Below are 22,948 nucleotides of genomic sequence, written 5' to 3'. Positions count from 1 at the left end.
TCTGGAATTGTAACAAAGTCCTTTTTGTTGATACCATTCTCCAAAACTTGTTTAATTTTTAATTTTCCCAAGTCAGTCTAAAGACCCGAAATGTCTAAGCAGTCTTTCTCATCTGAGAAAAACACCTGTTGAATCAAGACATTATGTCTGTTCTTCATTTGAACTTCTAAAAAAATCTGACATCACTGAAAAGGCCAATATGTAAATTAGATACTGGAAACCTCAATAAACTTATAAGTAAGAGAAATTTTACTTTTCAAGATAAACTTTACTTTCTTCAAAACAATGGAAGCATTTATACTATTTGCTGTAATAAAATATTCTGTTAATAGTTATCTGAACCATGTTAATCAACAATTTTCAATGGTTCCCCACCCTGCCAACTGCCACCTGTTGAACCAAGGTTTCCATTTTAAATATCTCCATTAAGCTACCAACTCTAAAAACTTTCATGTTATCTTAAGATCTTTTGTCCTTGCAGTTTCTATTGTTGTTTTCTACTTCAAAGAGTACTAAAAATGGTTCAACCTCACGTAATTGGAGGAGGATCTCCTAGATACTTCTCTTTGTGATGAAATACTCTTGGTCTAGAGAAAAACTATACTTTGACTAAGCTGAAAAATTACCAGCTCTATGTTGGTTCTTTGACAAACACTATGGAAAAGTAGTAGGAAAGTACTCCGAATAAAGGGATAGAATGGAAATAACAGACACTTTTCTAGGGCTTCTAAGCAGGATTTCCACCTTACTCATTACTATCATTGTGATTTGTAAATTATATGCCAAATAATCTTGTCCCTTTAGTACAGCTAATCAAACATACATATACATATATGTATATCTATATGAATATATGTATATATGTGTGTATATATATATATATATATGAATGAAATAAAGGATCCATTACTGACTCAGTAACCACAATTCAGGAGTTTCAATACTATCTAATAAAAATAGTAATAGCTAACATTTTAAAGTGCTTGACAATTATCAACTCATTTGATCCTCACAACAACCCTGGAAGAGGGTGCTTATATTATACCTATTTTACAGAAGAAGAATCTGAGACAAACAGAGGTTAAATGACTTTCCCAGGGTCACAAAGCTAGTAGGCATCAGATTTTAACTCAGGTCTTTCTGACTCCAGGACTTGTACTCTATCAACCACTCCATCTAGAATACTTTTTAAATTTTATTCTGGCTAAATAAAGAAATTTCATATGTGGAAATACTTTTATATGGTAGTCTTGAGACAAAATATTTTTAAAATTCCTTGACCTTAGAGGTTTCCTCTTTCCTGAACTTCTCAGAGTTCAGAAGGATAAAAAAAAATTCTCTTCCAAAGTAGAGGTAAAATGTTTATAATGCTTTTAAGTACACTCTGGAGAGCATTTTGGCTCAATAAATAAAACTGGAGAGTTTTCAGAGAAGCAGACAGAGATGGTCCAATGGAACAGAACCTCATCCAATGTAGGTTAGAGTTAAGTTCCATCTTGTAAAAATTGGCAGGGCTTGCTAAAAGGAGACCTTGCTTCTAATTTCACTTCTAAAACATTTCCCCAATTTTACAAATTGTACTTGCTGAGGCAATGCATTATGACATACAAAATTTTACTTTGCAGCCAAGTTTGCCAACTATATCTACTATGTATCTCAAAGGAGAGCTATGTTATATGCCTATAACAAATTCCTACATAAAATTTTGGATTTTCATAAGAGATAAGTTTTGGGATTAACTATTCACTATTGAAAAAAGTTCTTCATGTTACTATAATAATTTGTCAGAATTATTTTAAATAGCATATTTATTTCAAATATGTAAAACACTTTTTAAAACTTTAGTCAGGCACAATTTCGATAATTCCAGAATTCCATAGTTAAAAAAGAAAGCAAGGCACAATCCATGCCTTAATGACACATTTGAAAGTGGTCTTTTAGCCCTTGCTTGAAGATTTATAGTGAGAAATGGTAAAAGAAAAGTAACAGTTGAGGACCTGGATTCAAATTTCCCTTCTTTTTTTTTTTTTAGTTTTTTTTTTAATTTGAACTCAGGTACTCCTGACTCCAGGGCCAGTGCTCTATCCACTGAGCCTCCTAGCCACCCCCTCAAATTTCACTTCTAACACTCCTTGTGGGGCCTCATTTAATCTCAGTTATGTGCAGAACAAAAGGGCTGGACAGGAAATCTTGGAGGTTTTTGCCCATTTCCTGATCTTTGCTCCTATGACCTCATGAGCTAGCTCATCTGACTTCTAGATAATGCTAATTTGTATAAGGGTGTGTTTGTAGACGATCTTTTTCTAAAAAAATGGATGATCCTAATAATTAAGATGCTTATCTATGAAGTCTAAATTTGCCTATTTGAAGGGACTAAGAGAATAAATCTAACCCCTTTCAATTGAAGACCACATAAATATCAGAAGATAACTATCATAAGTCCCCCAAGTCTTCTTCTCTTCTCCAGATCAAACAACAGTACCTTAATGTGATCCTCTTTTGAGATGTATATAGATATAGAGATAGAGATAGAGATAGAGATAGAGAGAGAGAGAGAGAGAGAGATATAGATTATAGATATACATATACATATAGATATACATATACATATATACATATACATAGATATACATAGATATGCATATAGATATACATACAGTAGATATATATGGATATGGTGTGTGGTGTACTGTGTGCAGTGTGCGCATGTGTGTGTGTGTGTGTGTGTGTGTTTGTGTGTGTGTGTGTGTGTGTGTGTGTGTATGCGTGTGTGTGTGTGTGTGTGTGTGTGTGTGTGTGTAGACCTTTTATAGACCTTTTCTTTCTTGCCAATGTGGGATGGCTATATGGCACAGTGAATAGAGTGCCAGACCCAAAGTCAGGAAAACTCATCTTTCTGAGTTCAAATCTGGTCTCAGATACTTTATGAGCTGTGTGAGACCCTGGGTAAGTCATTTAACTCCACTTGCTTCAGTTTCCTCATCTGTAAAATTAAAAGGAAATGGCAAACCACTCTAGTATTTTTGCCAAGAAAACGTCAAAATGGGATCCCAAAAAGTCAGGTATAACTGAAAAAATTACTGCTAATCTTTAAACATGAGTCCAAAAGTGAACTTGAGTTGCCCACTACTGTGGGCAGATCAGACAGTGGCACAATTCACTTCCTGTCCCAGAAACTAGGCCTCTCCCTTTACAGCCTAAAACCCTACTTGCTTCTAGCTGCTTTTTTATTCTACTAATACATACACATTGACCTTCTAGTTCACTAACCTGTCCTCTTCCACCCCAAGGTCTTTTTTCAATCAAGGTGATGCCTACCTCAGCCTATTATTCCCAACAGACAGTCACCAAACAGTTATTAAATATCTACTATATTTAAGGTACTGTGCATCTTATAATTGTGAAATTGATTTTTTTTGGTCCAGGTGGTAGACTTTATATTGATAAGTATTAACTTTCTTATTAGATCCTGCTCAATGTTCTCCCTCCCAAGATCTTTATCCATCTTGACTCTCATCTGTCAGTGTGTTAGTTAATGTTCTAGCTTTATGTCATCTGTAAATCTGATAAACATAACATCTATACCTCCACAGATAACACTGATTAGAATACTAAAAAGCAGAGAGACATTCAGAGATTCCTGAGACATTCAGCTATAGACTTTCTTTTTAAGTTGATCCTGAATCATTAATGACTATACTTTGGGAATTTAGCTGTTCAAACAGTTCTAAATCTCCCTGATTGTACTACCCTATACCCTATAGCTCTCCATTCTTTCCTTCCCCCACAAAACTACTATGAATTCTTTTATCAAATGTTTTTCTAAAATTTAGGCAGACTATAGAGAATTTTCTGTACTTGCAGATTAATATCCTATCAGAAATGTAAATAAGGTGAGTATTTGATGACCTGGTCTTGATGAAGCAATAATGCTTCCCTATGATCAGCCCTTCTTTTGCTAGATGTTAACAAACTTTTTCTTTAACAACAGGTTCGAGCATTTTGTCAGAAATTAAAATCAAGTTCCCATTCCACAATAAACATGCTCTATTGTCTTCCTATATTTGAAAATCAGGGCAGCATCTGCCATGTTCCAGTTGTATACTGTTTCTCTTTTCTCCAAAACATTTCAAAGATCACTGACCAGAAAGAACCTCTGTCTCATGATTTTTATGGCAATGAGTTGCAGGCACTGATCACTTTCTCCTTTTCTCCATGATATTTCAAAGATTGCTGACTAGAAGAAAATCCTATATCAATGATTTTAAAAACAAGGTATTATGGTCTACTATAGTTTTCAGGTATTGCAACAAGTGCATTTTATCTATTTTATGTTAATATAACTTTACTGGTAAATGTAATAATTTTGTATGTCTCCTCAATAAGCTTGAATTTCTTCTAAAGGATGTTTTCTCTCATTTATCAAGGTCATCTTGAATACTAGTCTCCATTTCAAAGACTACCTATCTATCTGACTAACTAACTACATATAGAATTTAGAGCTGGAAGGAATATTAGAGAACAACTAATCCCAAGGCATTCATTTTATAAGACAGATAATGGAGCCTTAGTCAGTAAGTTAATCTATAAGCATTTATTGTGCCAGGCACATTGCTAAGCACTAGAATATATTAAGTGACTTCTACACAATCATACAATTAGCAGTTAGAATTCAAGGCATTTGACTCTATATCAGATGCTCTTTACTCTTTATCACTCTTACAATTCAACTCAATTTAGCATCATATGTGAACAGAATGCCCAATTTTAAATCAGGAAGACTCTCTGAGTTCAAATCTGGCCTCAGAGACTTATTAGCTAGAAGATCATAAGTAAGTCACTTAACCCTGTTTGCTCCAGTTTCCTCATTTGTAAAATGAGCTAGAGAAGGAAATGATAAATAGCTCTAGTAATTTTGCCAAGAAAACCCCAATTGGAGTCACAAAGAGTTGTACACAATTGAAATGACTGAACAACAGGATATTTGGTGAGAACATTCCAAATTACTGCATCAAGATCATTAAAGATATTAATCTTTTATCCTTCTTGCATGAAAACCAGATGATTGCTAGTGATATTAGTGACCTAGGTAGCACAGTATAACCTCTGTCTTTCTTGGTTACACAATGACTGATGATATCAATTTAAGGTAAATAGCTACAGATGACAAGAGCAAAGAAAACTGTCTAATTAATAGATTCAATCTGTAAAATTAGTCAAAGAATTACCATGCCCTAATCATTTTAATTAGTTAAAAGTCTTCAAAACCCTGGATTAACCCATTAGGGATACCATTTGAAATATTATCTCAAACTAATAGTTTATCTTAATATTATCTCAAACTATTAAGTTATTGATAATGATCTCTCAGTCAAATACCTTAATAAAACCACTATTTGAACATGGCTTCTTTTTCTAGTTTGCTACTGAGGACCACTAAGGTATGGTGCATGTACACATAACTTTGTTATCCATAATCTATGATTTCATTTTATGGAAAATAATGACATACCAGTTTGATAAAAATTGCAGCTAACTCAGCAATAACCCTTTCACTTCCTATTTATGTCCTAAACTATTGCTTTATCATGGTGCAGTAAGACCTCTTTGTCCCCAAAAGTTAAGCCAGAATTCTGGTCAATCCAATCACACCAAAAAAGCTTCAAGTTCAACCACAGACTGTTTCTATTTGAAGGTAAATTTGTCTAACTGCAATCTAACTACAGTTAGACCATCACCCAGATAAGGAATTGTGTTTGGACAAACCAATTCATGAAGGGTATCTAAGTCATAGAGTAAACTGTCATCTGCCTTACTGAGGGAATATTCATATCAATGAAATCATGGATCTTTTAAAGTAATGTTTTTGGAAACCAGACAGAGATGACTGTTCTTCTGACAATTAACCCTTGAAGATATAGTTTTCAGAGCTTTCTAGTTGATAAAGTATTGACTAATATAGCATACAGATTACATTCACTAATTTCCCTTGCACTTACATTACTTGTCACTACAAAATAAAGGGATTAAAATTAAATTGTTTATTTCATACAATTTATACAGTTCCTTGAACTCTTTAAAATGCACACAAACTTCAAGAGGTGCTAGCATCTTTCAAGGTATTTGAAATGGACTAAATGGTCTCCTACAGTCCATGAAGTAAAAAACAAAAAGGTTCACAATTTTTGTTTCTTTTATAACACTCATTACACTGCTTATTCAGGAGAGTAACTGCTCACAAAATGTTTACTAAATTGGGTTATATGGGATCTATGTACCTGCAAAAAATTGAGAGCAACATGAAAAAATACAATAAATACTTACTAAACCAATCCAATAAATATTTAATTAGGGAAGCATTTATTGAGTATCTATTGATACAATGCCCTATACCTGGTATTGAAAGCTACAGAGGTGAATAAGGAAGCTGATGTCTTCCAAGAACTTAGATTATGTTAGGGGACATGAGAAACAAAAAATAAATGAATGAATGAATGAAATAATTACATTTTTGGAGTCAAAAGAAACCCTAAACATCATTGAGCCCTACTTCCTCACTTAACAAATGGAGAATTGAGACTCAGAGAAAGTGTGATATTCCTAAAGCTAGAGAATTATCCTGCCAAATACAGAACTTTTAGTATCCAATGGTTACATAAGAAGGGCACAAAGGGCTATGAAAAATCTAGGAAAGGAGAAATCACTTCAAATAAATTCAGACTTATTGAAGAGAAAACTAACTTAGAAAATACTTTTCAAAAAAAAGAACTTCAATCTTCTTGAGGGAGGGTTGATTTTACTGTTTTCTTCCTTGTTAGAAGGACTGCTCTTGGGGTGGTTATGTGGCTCAGTGGATTGAGCACTGGCCCTGGAGTCAGGAGCACCTGAGTTCAAATCCAGCCTCAGACACTTAATAATTACCTAGCTGTGTGGAAAAAAAAAAAAAAAAAAAAAAAAAAACGAAAGAAAGAAAGATTGCTCTCTAGGAGGGGAAAGCCAAATAGGAGGGAAGTAAAATCAAAAGATATCAGTAAAATTTATTTTTAAGATAAAGACATAAAAAAGAATTGTAACTATATGATATTGTTGTCCATGTTATAATACAAATTAGACTATAAAGTATTAAATTACTTCAGTGAGTAGATAAGACTGATTTATTCTGAGCTTATCAAAGCATCTTCTAGACCCAGTCAGGCTATAGTCTTTGTACTGAACCTTGCAATTATATTATAAATATATGGAATTTTCTGAAGAATTTGAAAATACTTTGATCTTTGAAGTAGATTTATCTTATACTACTCATTTTCTCAAATTAGTAAGAGGAATGAATTAGGTTTAATGTAACTAAAGATATAAAAGTTAAATTCCTTTTTGCTCAGTCATATGGATGACACTTTCACAAGTATAAAATCCCAAGAAACGTTTTGTGTGACTTTATCTGCCTATATTAAAGTATTCATTAAGTAACTACTAGGTGCGGCTGTCTGAAACCAGTAGTCAAAAAGAATGATTCTAGACAACCTAGTCATCTGACAAAAGTATTTCTTTACCCTTGGCTCAAAAGATTATAATTTAAGATGAAAATACTTTAAAAAGCAGAAGACTCAAATTATTTTATGGAGTAAAAAATAAAGCAGCAGATCTTATATTCCAAGACCAAAAGGCTCTTAGTGAGCTAAGTTATGACAATACTGAGTGTGGAAACAGGGGGAGAAGGAATTCCTTTCTAGCTCAAGAGCAGTCCCCTGGCTCCCAGAAGACTCCCCAGCCTCTCTCCCATCAGTATGTCTAGATTCTGTGGCTGCTGCTGCTTATGGAGAAGGTTATTTTTCATTGCAACATGTCATCAAAGATTGACATCAGATATGCAGACAAGAGGAAGGAAGAAAACAGAACTCCATGTATCTGATAGACGTCATACCCATAGTGGAAAATTAATTGTTAATGATGGTGGGACCAAGAAGGCACAAATGAAAGCAAGCACATGCAAAATAAGAGAGGCAGGTGAAATATGACAAGTGGGGTATGTTCTCCCCAGCTGGCATTTTCTCCTCTTGGCACTACTGGAGCCAATCAGCATAGCCTATAAGATCCAGAGGGGGGAAAGCCTTAGTAATTAATGATGTATGGACTGCCATCCTTAATGTAGCTAAGCTATGTTTCAATTAGAAGATGATGTAATATTGTTATTATATATATATATATATATATATATATATATATATAATCACACAACTTATCTACTCAAGTAGTACTGGTCTTGCATTCCATATGACTCTTTTTGTGAGATTTTATACTTTCTTCAGGTTTTCACCACTGGGTTTGGGCCCAGGGAAATCATATTTCTATCTACATCCCAGAGAGAATGAAGGGTTTTGGTCATGGGCTTCATCAGTATATTTCTAGTGGTGGGAAGCAAAATGAAAAATGACCTTAACTATCCTTTTCTGTCTTCCCGATCATGTAAAATTGAGGCACTAGTAGCTTGAAAAGTTGAATGTTACACGATCATGGAAACATCAGAAGGGTGTAATACAACAAAGCTATAAACCAATGGATCCCTGAGAAGCAGAAAAAAAGGGGGGTCAGAAAAAATGAAGTGGAAAGGACATTGGGAACCTGGAGCAAATGAGGCACAGAATACAAGAGACAAAAACAGAAGCAAAGGACAATGCCAAAAAGAGACAAAAAGTCTCTGAAGAAACGCATGCTATTGAATGAACTTGATGTTTTGACTCATCCTATGGCAGCAGTTTTTATAGTGTGTGCTGGACATGCCCCATTCTGACCCTGAATACAAAGTCCATCAAAATGCCGACATTGAACATGAGCTTGTCAATTCACCAAGAAATGTAGCTACTGCTTCTGTTTAAATGGCCTAAGCTAACAAAGCTTTTTATGTCTTGATTATGTCTTTCAGCTGATTTGTTGCATCTTTAAGGAATAATACATAAAGATAAGATTTGTCATTGGATTTCTAGGAGTCTAAATGGTATAACTTCTATGTCAGCAGGAGATCATAGGATTTTAAGGATTATCTAACTCAGTATTGTCAAACTAAAATAGAAATGAATCCCTGTGGATGTCCTATTGAATTAGAAATCCACAAATTAACATTATCTATGTTGTATTTTATTTTAATATATTTAGTTAAACATTTCCCATTTACATTTTAATCTGACTTATCCACACTTGGAGACAGTCCACTCTTCTCTTAATAAAGATGAACTGACTTGCCCTATCCCACATTGGAATTACACATGAGTACACACTAGGATTCAAAGTGAGATCAGGATGATATATGGGGTGGTGGTATAACTGGTGTACCTCCATTCACATTACAATTATCCCTTCCACATCAAGACTTTTCTAATTGCAGTTTCAATATATTGCAGATTGGCATAAGAAATTAAATGGGAATTTGTGGAAGTTATAAATAAACACAAAAGCCAGCAGAAAACACAGAAAAAAATATTTTTCATACAATAGTTTTACTTAACTTTGACTTATATATATATAGCCTATGATCAATCACATACACCAAATTTTAAGTTCTGTAAACAATCCATAAAAGAAAACAAAAAAAAATCAGACTTTTTCTCTGGTACAAAGGCAAGATCAAAAAATTTTACATGGATTTTCCAGATCATGGGGACAAAATCAGAGGAATAATTATACATTATAATCTTTTCAATGATGGTCACAGGTTCCCAGGCTACTGCTCCCAAGACCTATGGATGCTTGCTTTTTTTATTTTAACTGAAGTATAATAGATTTTAGACTATGCTTAGTTCTACTGATATGGGTCTCAATATGGCCTGAGTTTTCACTATGTTGATAATGCTAATCAAATAAATAAATAAATAATCCTTGATTAGGGACCAAGGAATGGAAGAATCAGTTAAGTAGCTAGGAAAAGAGAGTAGGGTAGAATGCTTTCATACTTTTAGGGAAAAGGAGAGATGCCCAGGATATTTTCAAGGATCCCTAATAATACATGGAACAGGAGTGAGGTTCAGAGACTGGATGTACATACTGAATTTCATGTCAAGAATGACCTCCCTCACTTACTTAACCTATACCCTCACAAAATTTCTCTCTACAATATAAAATGTAACAGCTTATTCTTCTTCTCTTTGACTAGATGCTAAGCTGACCAATTCCAATCTTGGATCATTCTAATCCCAAGGATGTTTTTCCTGACATCAAGGCACATCAGAAATGTGCTTCTTTACAACTTCTTTTTGTTTCCAGTTCTGTCCTCTGGGGTCAAATAGAATAAATTTAATTCTTTTTTCAATGAGATTGTATTCTTGTGCCGAACAGGAGTAGTTATCATCAACTTGAATTGTTGTGTGACACAGAGAGAGAAGAAACAATGATAAATTAAATATACAACTTACAGAAATAAACGGACATAGCAGTATCATGTTCAATAAACCCAAAGACTGCAACATTGGAATAAGGACTCATTATTTGACAAAAACTGCTAAAAATCTGAAAAGCAACCTGACATAAATTAGATTTAAATCAAGATCCTAAAGTAGTAATATAATTAGTTACAAATAGGTATAGTGCCTAGATATAAGAGTTTGCCTCATAAAACAAATGAGAGGAATAAGGAAAAATGCCTTTCTAACTATTGTTAAAGGAAGAGTTTATGACTAGACAAAGAATAGAGAGGATCACAAATGATAAAATGGAAAAGCTTTATTATGTAAAAGTGGAAAAGTGTTGCATTAAGAAAATCAATACAATTAAAATTAAAAGGAAAACTGCTGAATGGGGTGGGGGGGGATCTTTACAGCAAATTCCTCTGAATAAATGTCTGCTATCCAAAATATATAAGGAACTCATTCAACATATAAGAATAATATCCAATCCTCAATAGATAAATGGTCAAATGATATGAATAAACTACTCTCAAAGAAATTCAAGGGATTGATAATTAGATGAATTGTTCTAAATGACTAATTAGAGAAATGAAATTTAAAAATAATTCTGAAGTCCCATCTCACTATCAGATTGGCAGAGAAGACAATTTTTGGAAGTGTAGTAGGAAGATAGACATAATAGTACATTACCAAGAGAATTATGAACTGGTCCACCTATTCCAAAAAATAATATAGAACTATACCTAATATCACTAAGCTGTGCATATTCTTTGTTCAGTGATACCATTGTATCCCAAAGAGACCAAAGAGGGTATAGGCATAAAAATTTTGTAGTAGTTCTTTTTTGTTGGAGCAAAGAACTGGAAACAAAAGGATTCTGCTCAAATGGGGAAGAGCTGAACAAATTACAGTATATGACTATTAGTGGAATATCATTGTGTCTTAAGAAAAGATAAAAGAAATTTCAGAGAAATCCAGAAAGACTTGTATGAACTAATGCAAACCATAGTGAATAAAATCAAAAGAGTTCATGTAGTAACATCATTGTAAATTGAGGAAGTGAGACAGCACTATGATTATCAAACTTTGCCTAGAATCAAGAAGAATTTAGTTCAAATATATCCTCAGATCCTGAGCAAGTCTTCTGTTTCCTCAACTGAAGCTGAAAATCAGTAATTGGGATGAAAAATAATCATTGGATTGTATGCATCTTATTCTCTCTCCCTTGTAAAGAGAAATAATTTGGTAAGATTTTTTAAAGTACAGAGCTGATCAGAACCCCTCAACTTCAGAGGGGCCTATTTCTTGAAAGGGAAGTGATAAAACACAATGAGACATTTTTGAAAATGAAAAATATGTAAAGTGTTTTGTTTAACTATGGAAAGAATGGTGTTTTTTCTTTTTATTGTGAGGGGAGAGAGGTAGCTAGCAATATAATTGCCAAAAAATAAGAAGAAAAGAAATAATAGGTCATTGAATTATCTTTTAAAATACACAGAAGGAAAGAGAAGTGAGTTCATTGTAAAACATAAATAATACAATTTTGAAAGTTACATGTTTAATTATCTACCTTTTAAAAACAGTAAGTCAGGGTTTCATATACAATCCGGTTCTTCTGTTATACTGTACGAACAAAGATTCATTAAAATGACAATTTTTTAAAGTTTTTTAAAGTTCAAATCAAAAAATAATTCACAGGCATATCCTAGCATTTTGTTGTTGTTGTCTCAGTTTCCTCATCTCTCATAAGCTGGAGAAGGGAATGCCAAATAATTCCAGTATCTTTGCCAAGAATAAATAAGGCCAGGGCAGCTAGGTGGCGTAGTGGATAAAGCACTGGCCCTGGAGTCAGGAGTACCTGGGTTCAAATCCAGTCTCAGACACTTAATAATTACCTACCTGTGTGGCCTTGGGCAAGCCACTTAATCCCATTTGCCTTGCAAAAAAAAAAAAAACCCAGAATAAATAAGGCCACAAAGAATTGAACATGGCTAAAAGAACAAAACAGCAGCAATCAGGCAAAGAAGAAACTTTTACTTTTTGGAAGGCACTGTGTTAAGTGATAAGAATACAAAGAAATGCAAATGCTGTCCCTGCTCTCCAGGAGCTCACATTCTAATGGGGAAGACAACATGCAGATATCTATAAACATTCAGGTATGTTACTTATAAAATATATTGGAGCTCATGAAGAGGATCAAGAAAGGCTTCTTAGATAAGATGGGATTTTAGCCAGGATTTGAAGAAATCAGGAGGAAGAGGTGAAGATGGACAGTATTTGAAGTATTGGGGGAAAGCCAGTGAAAAATCAAGAGATGGACTGTCTTATGAGAGGAAAAGAACCCCCTCCCCCCAAAATACCAATACTGATGGTGAAGTATGTAGATATGAGAAAAGTATAAGAAGACTCTAAAGGTAAGAAGGAGACAATTTCTGAAGTCTAAAAGAGTTGATATTTGATCCTCAATGGATTTGTTGTTCAGTTGTATCTAACTTTTTGTGACCCCTTTAGGGATTTTCTTGACAAAAAATACTGAAGAGGTCTACCATTTCTTTCCCTAGTTCATTTGACAGATGAGAAAACCAAAACAAATAGAGGTAAGTGACTTTCCTAAGGTCACACAGTTAGTAAGTGTCTGAGATCAGATTTGAACTTGTGAAGATGAGTCTTCTTGACTTCTAGTCATTGTGCCATCTATCCTCCTCAAATTAATAGGGAACCATTAATTAGGCAGGAAGGAGGGAAGTGACTTGGTTAGTTCTACATTTTGGGATGATTCCTTTGGCAGTTGAATGGGGGATGGACTAGAGTGGGAAGAGGTTTGAGGCAGACTGACCAACCAACCTGCTATTGTAATAGTCCAGGTTTGAGCTGATGAGGGTCTGGGTCAGGATAAAAATTGTTGTGAAAGTTAGATATGATAGGACTTGGCAACACATGTTTTGGGGGATGAGAAAGAATAAGGAGTCACACTGACCTCAGTATATAGAGAGATTTGTTAACTACAATAGAAGGCTGAGATTTTGGAAGAAGGTAACAAAACTCGGGAAGCTTTCTGCCAATAGTAGATTTCCAATCCTGTTCCATATTGCCTTTTTTGTGGCTCATTGGTTTTTATATTTGATTTAGGTCCCAGGAAGAATCCTGCTCATGGGTTCCTAGGAGATTGGTCATCACTGAGCATGGGTTCTTCTCAGCTGTATTGGTTGGTGGGTCTAACTGTGCGTTCCAACAGTCTAAATCTGGCAACCAAGGATAAACTGGTCAAATTGCTTCGGGAGGTAGCTGCTGATTAAAATTAACTTCAAAGTAAGCCATTAAGTTGGTTTGAAAATGTGTCCCTGGGCTCCCTCTGGCTCTACTTTTAAGGAACAACAGCCAGATAAGGAGTGTCCTTGCTCAGAGCAGTGATAGCAGAGGTACCTACTAATGTCTAGCTTTGGCAAAAGGGAATATTCCCTAAAGTTTTTCATATATGTAAGCTGTTCTTAGGTCAACTCATCCTAAATTGAAAATTGCTTATATTGACCTAGGTTATGGCACCACTAGTCTTATGAAACTTAAAAAAATCAAGGACACAACCATCCTATGTCTTTATCAAGGTGCTGATCTAGCTAGAATTGAAATACAAGTGCAATTCTGTTGATTTACTATTCTGTGTGTTAGAAATGCAGGCAGATGGGCATAAACTAGCATGGAAGGCATCTTAAGTAAATGTTAGATGACCATGAAGACTGTACTTCCTGTTGAAATAACTTCACAAACACACTTCAACTTCTGCCTTACTTTTATGATTTGTCTAATCTTGGTTCATTCATAATAAAAGTTTGCTTTCATTTGATTTTTTGAATTATAGAAAATTAACAATTCTAGCACATTTCATCAGAGCTCTCAAATTTTTTAAAAAACAAATACATAATGATAGATAAAATATGATATAATATTAACACATCGTAATATAAATTATGAATAAATTAGGATAATAATGTAAATTTCCTACCAAAGTCTACATTTGTGGGCTACTGATAAAGTTGAATGCTGATCATTTTGGCAAGCAAAAAAGTAATTGTAATTGAAATTTAATTCTCACAACATCATTCAAATTAATATTTTCAATCCTGGTTCTTCCAGATAGTAAAACATCATTAAAAGTTTAGTTCTTTAGTTAGATAAAACAGGCAGTGTGGCGTGAGTACAGGACCTGGAGCCAAGGAAAATCAGCTTCCTGAGTTCAAATTCAGACTCAGACACCTATTAGCTGTGTGACCCTGAGCAAGCCACTTATCTCTGCCCCAATTCTTCATCTATGAAAATGAACTGGAGAAAGAATGGCAAACCACTCCAGTATCTTCCCAAGAAAACTCCAAATGGGGTCACTGAAGTGTTGGATATGACTGAAATGTTTGAACAATAACAATACAATGGAACTAGGGCAACTAAGTACTACAGTGGACAGTGCCAGAATTGATTCCTGAGTTCTAATTCAGATTCAGAAAATTACTAGCTTTATGGCCATGAGCAAAGCATTTAACTTTTGTTTGCCTCAGTTGTTTCATATGGAAGAGTTGGAGAAGAAAATTGTAAATTATTCCTGTATCTTTGCCAAGAAAATCCTAAATGGGGTCATGAAGAGTTGGATACAACTAGAAAATGACTAAACAACTATAGTTAAATAAAGTAGAAATACTGGGTTAACATTTATCACTATATGACATTTAGATAGGTCTGCATTTACTATGTTATCAAGGTATGTTTGAAGCTGAAGCAGTTTCTAATTCTTCCATTCAAAAGTACAAAACAAGTCACTCTTCACTCTATATCTCATCTCTCTACATCAGATCCAATGCTTGTACCTCAAATCTTCCACCTTCACTTCCATCACTATATGCCTGTAACCCCCTTTTACCCCTCTCTATAACATGCCTAACCTTTCTTCCCTGTGTATGTTTCCTATCCCATATATCTGTCACTCAATTCTACATTTTTTCAATCAACCTCCTTTATGACTTTTCCATGAGGGTTACACTTTACTTCCTGATAGAACTAATTATAACTATCAAGTTCATGGAGAATAAATCAGGCTCCAATCTCCATATTTAGGATAAACTTGGTGCTATTTTTGTACATCTTGGCCTTAATAGCTTTCCTCTAAGTGGCAGAAAGGGGTGTGGACATGTGCTTAAGCTGTTGAAAAAGATACTAGGCTAAACACAGCAAATGATGGGATGATTCTCCTTCATTTGCCATTCTTGGCCATCCTGAAGGTTTGCCTTCAACCTAGTTAATTTTCTTGTTTGACTACTCCAATACATCTGAGCAGGTTTGGATTTGCATTGTAGTTATCTCTGTGTCATGTAGACTCCCCTTTTCCCAACATTTTACTCATACTTGACCACTACTTTGCATTCCTGATTCCTGATTTCCATGGAAGTACCCTCCCTCAAGCAGTAAACAGCTATTCCAACATACCAGGAGCTCAACCATTCCTAGTTAAATGTAACCTAAAGATATGGTGATTCTGAATGCCACAATTAATACAGACTATACAGAAAGCCAACTACAGAATCAGTTTAGTCACACTATCAAGAGAAAAAAAAAAATCCTAACCAGTAGGTCTAAGTAGCATCCTTGACCAAGGAAATCTGGCAATTCCACAAGTTTGTAACAAAATGTCACCCTATATCAGTCCTCTAGTCATAATAGTCTGGGTAGATTGGTGGGCAATCTAAATATCTCATGCAGACATGCATATTTATGATTTTTTTGGTCCTGGACATTCACAATCAACGTGGAAGTAAGTTTCTTAGGACAAATAGTCTGATGGACACCCTCCTATATTTATATTATCAAACATTCCTATTGAATGATACATGACCTGCCTTAGAGAATTCTATGGGATAGTCAACAATCTCCTCAGTACTATATCAATCACTCATCAGTTCAGATGGTTCCAGCAAGATATGAGGATCAAAAGTCTTTCCCATTTCAGGTTATTAGTTTGGGATGTTTTGGTGCTGAGAGACCAGATTAGGGCAGTTCCCATCTGAGATCATATGATTCAGATTATTAAACTAAAAAAAAATGAGCATTCACTCTCTTAAAAATCTTTCCATGATACTTAAGCAAATAAGATCATCAAGGGAGGGGTGGCTAGGTGGCACGGTAGATAGAGCACCCATCCTAGAATCAGGAGTACTGGAGTTCAAATTCAGGCTCAGACACTTAATAATTACCTAGCTGTGTGGCTTTGGGCAAGTCACTTAACGCCATTGCCTTGCAAAAAACAAAACACAAAAAAAAAACAAAAAAAGATCATCAAGGAAAATAATGTGAAGATGAAAACTAATAACGGAGCTCCAACATCTAGCACAAGAATTTTTAACCTGATTCAAAGATCAAATGATTTCAGAGTGTCTGCAAACTTAGGTGGAAAAAATTACATCTTCATTTTCATTAATTTTCTTTGTAATCCTGTGTACAATTATTTTACATTTTATGATTCTGAAAGGATGTCTCTAGATTTCATGACACTGCCAAAGGCATACATAACTCTACAAAGTTAAGAATTCTTGGATCTAGGGGGTGGATGAAGCAAGAAAAAATCAGCAAAAGAGGATAGGAAGGGAATAGTCAGAAACCCACAAAAAAGAACCCTGAGAATATAATATCACAGAAACCAAGGGAAGGGAAAATTTCAGTAGAGTATAGTTAACAATTGTAGAGGGATCAAAAATGAAGATTAAGAAAATCTCAGTGGATTTGGCAATCAGGAGGTCAATGATGGTTTAAGTATGCCTAAATTTCAGTAAAGAATTTGAAAAATTCTTTCATCCTACTCTTTTGAACAGAATGGAAAGATATGAACTAGATAATAATACATTTAGACAGACTAAGAATGTGAATTATCATACCAAAAGAGTTAACCATTAATGGCTTGAGGGTGGTCTCTTAGAAGAGTGCCCAAGGCATCTTTCTTGAGCCCTGTTTTATTTTAAAATTTTTACCATTGATTTAGATGATCATAAATAACACACTTATCAAATTATTAATGACATGAACCTGGGAGAAGTGACAGAATCAAAATTCAAAAGGCTTTTATGGTCCTGCATAGTAGAGTATGGGAGCATATTGACTCAGAAAACCATATTACATTTTAATTCGGTTTGTGGTCCCAGGAGCATTGTAGACTGAAATTGACCTTCAGGCAACATGTTTGATATGGGGAAAATATATTAAATTTAATAGAAATCATTAGAAAGTACTATAGATTGTCTCTTGCATTGGGTCAGGCTAAGTAACAGACTTTCTGGTTGACAAGGTTCTTTTAGGTGAGCCTTGGAGAGGCGAAGAGTGGGGGGAGGAAGAGGGGTATGTAACTGAGAATGTAAAAAGATGAGGTAAATTCAACAGAGCAAGTCTAAAGTCAGCTATTAATAGAAAAACTCTACATAATAAGAGCAACCAACAATGTGACTAAAAAATCAATAGAAGAAACTAAGGTTGCTTAACTTGGAGGAAAAAAAATTATGGGATTGTTGGTAAGTTCAGATAAAGAGAAATTTATTTCAAAGGGAACCAAAGTCATTGAATCTCAGATTTGAAAAGTGTCTCTGAGGTCATCTAGTCCATCCTTTTTGAATAAGAATTTTCTCCTTAGTCAATGATCAGACACCATACCAAAACTTATGGGATGTGGCCAAAGTAGATTTGGGGTAGATTTAAGAGAATATCTCCAAACAATTAGAATTATACTAAAGAGGAATAGGTTACCTTGGAAGGAAATGTGTTCTTTTTGGCAAGAGTTCTTCCAGTTAAACCTGTATGATTGTTTCACTGGAAGAACTCTTGGCAAAAAGAACTCCCTTTGGTATGATGTCTCATCATTGTCATTGAATTTCAGTTCAGTCAGGCAACAAAGAAATAATAGGCACTTCATATTCCTATGCTAGATGCTTTGCAACAAGCCTTTCAGATGCTTCAGAGAACTACATGTTCTCCCTATTTGCCTCCTCTTCCCACATAAAAAATCTTTTCTCCAAGTTAAATATCCTTGGTTTCTTCTATTGATTTTTCTTTTATTAAATATATTAAATTAAATTAAAGATTCTTCTATTATTCAGTCATATTATTGACTACTCTTATTAAGTAGAGTCTTTCTATTAATATCTGGTTTTAGACTTGCTCTATCGAATCTCTGCCTGGTTCTTTCACATCTCAATTATATAGGTACTTCATTAGGAAAATGAGGATAACTGTATCTGCCCTAACTACTTTACAATGTTAGTATCAGAATGAATGAGATAATTTTTGTGAAAATAATTAGAATGGGAAGATCATTAGAAAACAAAGGATTCTGAATCTAATTTAAGATTGGAGGGCAAAGGGACAGCTAGGTGGTACAGTAGATAGAGCACCCACCCTGGAGTCAGGAGTACCTGAGTTCAAATTTGGCCTCAGACATTTAATAATTACCTAGCTATGTGACCTTGGGCAAGTCACTTAACCCCATTTGCCTTGCAAAAAAAACCCTAAAAAAAAAGATTGGACAAATCTTTCATTTTTATCTCTGTATTCCCATAGTAGGTATTTAATAACTGCCTGTTGATTGATTGATATATACACAACAATTTCCTGATTCCTATCTGCCATCAGTGTTGGTGTTCTCCACCTTCTGAAATTATGTTTAAAAAATTTGGTATATGCTTTGAATTTACTTCCTTTAGATTCCTTCAGTAGAATATAAGGTTCTCGAGATCAGAGATCACTTCAATATTATCTTCGTAACCCTGATGCCAACTACCATGCCTAGCATATTGTAGGGGATTAACAAATGTTTGTTAACCTGAATTTCAGAGTGGGGGATTTTCTTTTTAATTTGAAAGATTCTAAACTCTGGCAACTCTACATAAATAGTCTGAGAGATATCGTAAAAGAGTTACTTCAGTCAGCCAATTTAAGCCTTGATGATGTTGCCTTAGAATAATGTTTGTCCTTCATTTTTGAAGAAGACTACAGCATCAGGGAGGTGCCATGGCAAGCACGTGAACTGGATTTGAGTGAGGGGGGTGAGGTGTCAAGTCACCAGCCTCACTTTCTCCTCCAGAGCTATTTGGTTCCAGCGGTCAAATAGCAATCAGGATGACTGGAGACAGCCCTAGATGCAGGACAATCAGGGTTAAGTGACTTACCCAAAGTCACACAGCTAGTAAATGGCAAGTGTCTGAGGTCAGATTCAAACTTGCATCCTCCTGAATCTAAGGCCAGTGGTCTATCTACTGAGCCACCTAGTTGCCTTAGAAAGAGTGAGAGGAAAGTCATATCAAATGTATTGTGAGCATCTCAGATTCCTTTTTAGTATCATTTGGCTTTTTGATTTCTTTTTCCTCACTCCCCAAGTTACTACACAACTCAAGCTACTTGGGTGATGCAACAGCTTGGGACAGTAATGGACTCCAAGTGGGGCTGGTTCAATGGGAATGAATCTATGGAGCTGGTTCAGTAGGAATGGTTCTGACAGGAACAGAGATAAATGATAGGCCTAAAATAATGAATTATTGAGCAGACTATAATCTAAAATAGAAAGGTATTTATGAGATTTATTTAAACAATTGTTTGGAGGTTTCCAGATTTACTTATTTTATGTGGGAAGAGGGAGCAAATGGAGAGAGCATGATAGTTGCCCACAAGTATCTGAAAGGCTAGTTGCAGAGGGTAGAAGCAGTACCAAGCATAGAACTAGTATAGAACTAGTACTAATATATTCTGGTTGCCTGACTAAAAGGAAATTCAATAAAGACAGATTTAGGGTGTATTTAAAGAAATGATTCCAAAGAATTAAATCTTTACCAAAGAGAATTAGGCTTCCTTGGAAGGAAATGGATTGTCTTACACAAGAGTCCTTCCAGTGAAATCTGTATGACCATTTGTAAGGGACACTGTGGAAAAAATTCTTATTCCAAAAGGGTTGGACAAGATGACCTCAGTGATCCCTTTCAAATCTGGGATTCTATCCTTAAATGAACTCATAAGGCCCTTGACAAACATTCCATATGAGCTGACTAATTACAAGCTAGAACTATTGAGAAATCTTTAGAACTACCTACAACTGAAGTAGTTCTCCTAAATTATATGTTTAATTGGTCACAGGCTTATTCAAAACTTTCTTAAGAGTCATAAGACAGAATTTTCAATTTTAGCCAAGGGTTAGGGAAGGGATTCTCTTCTGTGCTTATGGAGGACCCATGTAAGTAAATTATAAGACCCTGTTCCCATATGTGGGATATAGCCAAGGCAACTTTGGTTTGATCACTGAAAATTTCTAAAGTTGGACACAAGCTGATCCAGATCAGAAGCCCAATTATGTGCTGACTGAACAATGGGAACCAAGTAGCACATGACAAGAAAGTCTATGTTTCACGAGCCATGAACACCTGTGAGTAATTTAATATGGGATTTAGGAGCAGGGTTCCTTTGTAAAGGATTCTACAGTTTTCTCAATAATTCTAGCTTGTAATTAGTCAGGTTTCACAAGAAAAGGTCTGTATTTGAATGATTTGAATTAGCACTCCTCTGCTAATTAGGTGTGTGACCTTGGGGAGTCATTTAAATTTCCTGGGTCTCAGTTTACTCATTTAGAAAATGAAAAGATTAGACAAGGTGATATCTAAAATCCACTCCATTTCTATATATTTTAAATGAAAAATGATTGTAACAGAGATTTAAAAAAATTTAAGGGAAAATGATGGTTATTTTCCAAATTTTGAAAGATTGTTCAAGCATGTGAAAGAGGGAGTAATATTTTATGATCACCGTGGGACCTATTTCAGATTAAGAAAACTAACATATTCAAGTACATGTATAATCATCTGTCTGGAATACCACAGAAGTGGTATCAAATAAGTGGGAGATTGGAAGATCCTTTTCAATTCTAAGATCCTATTGCTTTAATTTGTAATATACATAAAACAAAGGTAATTTCAACCACTTTTCAAGAGATCATAAATTCTTAATTAATGAAGGGAGGGGAATTCATTGAAGTTTTGTTCTTTTTTTTTCTTTTTTAAAAACGTATTTACTTTCCCTTTTTTTCAATTATATGTAGAATAGTTTTCAACATCATTTTTGTAAAATTTTCTCTCTTCCTCCCACCCTTCCCTATCCCCTTCCCAAGACTGCAAGCAATCTGATAAAGGTTATACAAGCACAAACATGTTAAATATATTTTCATATTTTGTTCTGTAAGTTTAAAAATGATTTTAGCCTAACAAATGAAAGATATTTCAAAATCTCTACTAAAAGTAGGAAGAAATTAACCCCATAAAAACTGTCTTGTTTTATATTATATATAAACTAGTATATATGAGATTAAGTTGGTAGTTGATAAACATCCCATATATACCTAGATGAGTAGAATAAAACAATCAGAATCTCTCTTAAGATTTGGTTCTTGGAAATTTGGTCATTCTTCTCTTAAGAAGAGAGTTTTTTGAATGAGAAAGAAGGATTAAAAATGAGACAGTTGTCAAATATAGAAGGAAAAATAGATTGGTTATAATTACTTTTCAAAATCAAGTTGATCATTTAAAAGATAAATTACAGAAGCTTAAATAATAGCAATGAAATGAAAGTAATTTCACTACAGTGTGGTCAGCTAAGTTATTTGAACTACTTTTAAAATCTATTTTGGACTGTCACATAATTGATCTGATTCATTTTGTAGCACTACAATTAAAAAGAAAAGCCAATAAAGCTGATGGTTTCATATTGATATGGTCTAAGTCTGTTTAGTAAATCATAATAATGAACACAGAGTGAAAGAAAATTATCAACACACAATAGACTTATGGGCACCAAGAAGTCCTGGGGATCAATCAAAGAGAAAGCTGATGGAATTACAAAAGTGATACTTCAAATTTAGAACCTGAAAAACTTTTTAGCAACTATATTGAAATATTTCATAATATTCCTCTTCCATCCATACATCATATATATATATATAATATATATGCATATACATATGTATAAAAGCAAGTACAAATGAGCAAATGGGAAATAAAAGATCAATTTTATTTCTTCTTTCCAATTAATATTTTGTTTAATTTTTCCAATTACATTTTATGAAAGTTTTTTAACATTCATCCACATGCATACTAATATTTTAAGTTACATAATTTCCTTCCACCCTCCCTCCCCACCACCCTCCCCTCAGTGATGAACAGTCTGGTAAATATTGAACATAAACAATTGTGCTTAACTTGTGTACAGAATTAGTCCTTTTCTGCATGAGGAATTAGGAATTAAGGGAAAAGAGAGAAAATCATGAGATAGGAAAGAAAAACATAAGAGAAATTTATAAAAAGTGAAAGTAGTGTTTGTTCACATTCTGTAGGGTTTTTTTGGTTTGGTTTGGTTTGGTTTGGTTTGGTTTGGTTTGGTTTTTATTCCTTGGTATGTGAATAGCATTGAATAGCTGAGTACATCAAGACTGACCAACTCACAATGTTGTTGTTAAGGTGTACAGTGCCCTCTTGGTTCTGCTCCCTTAGCTCAGTATC

At 34.4% G+C, this 22,948-nt stretch overlaps 1 protein-coding gene across 1 annotated transcript in view; it reads right to left on the bottom strand.

The window, feature by feature from the left end:
* The window catches only part of SPESP1 (sperm equatorial segment protein 1), a 53,984-nt gene that overhangs the window by 1,601 nt on the left and 29,435 nt on the right, over positions 1-22,948 (bottom strand). The gene's annotated exons all lie outside the window — the stretch shown is intronic.

Source organism: Macrotis lagotis, chromosome 4, assembly GCF_037893015.1.
Source record: "Macrotis lagotis isolate mMagLag1 chromosome 4, bilby.v1.9.chrom.fasta, whole genome shotgun sequence".
Lineage (NCBI taxonomy): Eukaryota > Metazoa > Chordata > Mammalia > Peramelemorphia > Peramelidae > Macrotis > Macrotis lagotis.
The sequence above is the reverse complement of the archived record's forward strand: the minus strand, read 5'-3'. Positions and strand labels throughout refer to the sequence as shown.